Source organism: Macrobrachium rosenbergii, chromosome 7 (genome assembly GCF_040412425.1).
Source record: "Macrobrachium rosenbergii isolate ZJJX-2024 chromosome 7, ASM4041242v1, whole genome shotgun sequence".
NCBI lineage: Eukaryota > Metazoa > Arthropoda > Malacostraca > Decapoda > Palaemonidae > Macrobrachium > Macrobrachium rosenbergii.
The window spans coordinates 63,446,994-63,449,605 of record NC_089747.1 but is presented as its reverse complement, the minus strand read 5'-3'; the positions used below and the strand labels follow the sequence as shown (position 1 = coordinate 63,449,605).

At 33.4% G+C, this 2,612-nt stretch overlaps 1 long non-coding RNA gene across 1 annotated transcript; it reads right to left on the bottom strand.

Moving 5' to 3' along the window:
- Window positions 1-1,820: 1,820 nt before the first annotated feature.
- On the bottom strand, window positions 1,821-2,297 carry LOC136840544 (uncharacterized). The gene is made up of 2 exons (XR_010853648.1): window positions 2,135-2,297; window positions 1,821-1,930 (listed from the first exon to the last, which is right to left on the bottom strand). It is a non-coding gene; the product is annotated as an uncharacterized lncRNA (long non-coding RNA).
- Between the last annotated feature and the right edge of the window lie 315 nt (window positions 2,298-2,612).

The following is a 2,612-nucleotide window of genomic DNA, read 5'->3' as shown; positions in this document are numbered from 1 at the left end:
ACGTTCTTAGTACCTTCCTTACTCGTAAGTGTAATGTCCGTATATGTATTTATCAGTCAATTATCATATAATTTTCTAATCTTATATATTTACTTACCTTTGTCGTGTTCATTTTTCTTTGGTTATTTTTATAAGCATTTTACCATATTCTCTGGTATATTAAGCAAACACACAGGGGCACAAGCGTTGGCTGGACATATTAACATATTCACAATATTGATTGTAAAGAATGAACTATTTCTAAATTGCCTTGAAAACACGGAGGATTATTCGTCAAATACTTTCACTGAAATTTTCAGATATTTCGTCGACGTTTCCACAAACCGTCGAATCGGCAAAATTCTTGTTTTGAGTAAATCGCGCTTAAAGATTTGTCCCATTTCAAACCATCTTTTTATCAAGTAATTTAGTCGGTTAACTTTTGATTTTTGGTAGTTGATAAGATTAAGACCTTCACTTTCAAACAGTGTTTAAACAATTTCTTAAATTCATAAAGATTTCTTAATAGTGTTTACCAAAGATATTCGTCAGTTTGTGAAAACTGACTGACTTAACCGCGTTAACGATTCGACATCTATTCGTCACTTTGTGGTGACATTTTTACCTGACATAATGGACATTCGTCACACACCGAATATAAGATTGAAATTTTTTCTCTTATAAATACGTATGATATAGGCTGAAAAGGTAAATATATACACATTTATTTGTTTGATACATATATATATATATATATATATATATATATATATATATATATATATATATATATATATATATATATATAATGGTTTATTGGGTAAAAGTCCTTCAGTATTGATGGAAATAGTTTATTTTCACTGAAAAGCATTACACTGCATGTCTGTTCTAGATATAACTACTAAGCTTTTTTTAGTAATGAGAAATTACGGTAAAATGAAATGTGATCAGGATTGCTAATAACAGGAATTGTTCCACTACAAAAGCTCAAAAGGTCATTAAATTTAGCACTTGATAATTTAACAGCCTGAATAATGTGCTGTTGTTGCTTAACACTCTGGATTTCTGTTTCCCTGTGGTTCGAGAGTCAATCAGTGATAATGTTTGAAAATCCTGGGCAGAATGGGAGGCTTTGTGGAATGAAAATTTTCCTTTCTTTTCTCTAGCCAAAATGCAGTTTGCATTATCTTTGTCCAGTCGACTGGTAAGCCCTCGTCAGATGACCTAATTCGGAGAATCCTAAGTTGTTGAGAATAATCCTTTCAGTCGGTGATCATTTTCGGTTCCAGTTGTATCACCTTCTAAGGATTTTTCCTAGCAAGTCTAATAACCATTGCCAACTGTGACGGGGTGAAAATATCTCCTGCCCTTTTCATTGCCCTCTCAGTACTGCTATGCACTGAGTCTCCTTCACATTAACCATGATCTGTTTCAAAGACGTACACAGCGATTCGCTTTATTGAAATTGAATTCTCCAAAAGTTAAGCAACATAGCTGGCAGTATGGAATTCTTGTTTTGCCGGGCATCCATCACAAAAAGGACAACATTAGTATACTTTGAAGTTCTTGTCTGCTTATGCTAGCCAGCTTGATGCAAGAAGCAATTCCATTTGCTCCTCATTTAGCAATTCCTTCATGCTAAAGGAAACAAGAACCCTCGGCATTTCCTAAATTATATACTCGTATAGTAAAATTATAGCATGACAGTTTTCTTTTGTAAAAGAGTTCATTGCGGAGAGATTTAGGCAAATATAATACTGTTTCAGGTCGATATTCGCAGCAATTAGTTCATTATTCGACTTAGCTCTCTCCTTTATTGTTTTCTTAATTTCTGTAACTAAATCTTTTTTTTTTTTTTTATGTTTTCACATCGAAATTTAAATTCCTCTCGCTCATCTCTATTTCATTTTCGGGCACATGAAATTTTAACTTCTGAGTTTTGAATATATTCCTGTAAAAAGAAAAGCTAACTTCACCTCCACTGGTGTCTTCGATATAAAGTTGATACGTTTTGGTGATTGTCAAATCGGGATATAAAGTTTGTTGGGTGGAGCTTTTACGACAATAATGTGACTCCATCCTTGGGCATCTATTAATGTGCTCTATCACCATTAGTTTAAGTCTTTTATCCATTTTCTTTATTTTCTCCTTCTACCTCCACGACCCTTTTCTTGTACAGTTTCATCTGATGACAGTTTCTTCATTGCTGTCCTAATTTGCCTTTTCACTAATATTTAGTGTGTTTAAAACATCACTCTACACACCCGTAATTTTCTACCGTCGGGTTATGGTAAGAAATGTAAGTTGTGGTTTCATGACTCAATTTCATATCTTTATCGTTCTTGGTGTCAGTGGCTTGAACATGTTGGCATAACCATTCCCTTTGCTTTGTAACACTTCTTAAATCATAAAAACCACTGAGAATGGTATTTCTTTCTTCAGCTGTTATTTCATTATACAGCACAGACCTCTAACATTGCACAATTTTTTTTTTTTTTTAGCATCATGGCTTCAGGTTTCTTCTTGCTGGTATCTCTCTCTTATTTTGTACACTTGTGTATGCATAACCACAGTTAAGATTTTCTTTGCACAATTTTCGAAGTCCTTTTTTTCTGAAGTTACCCCTTTTTAAT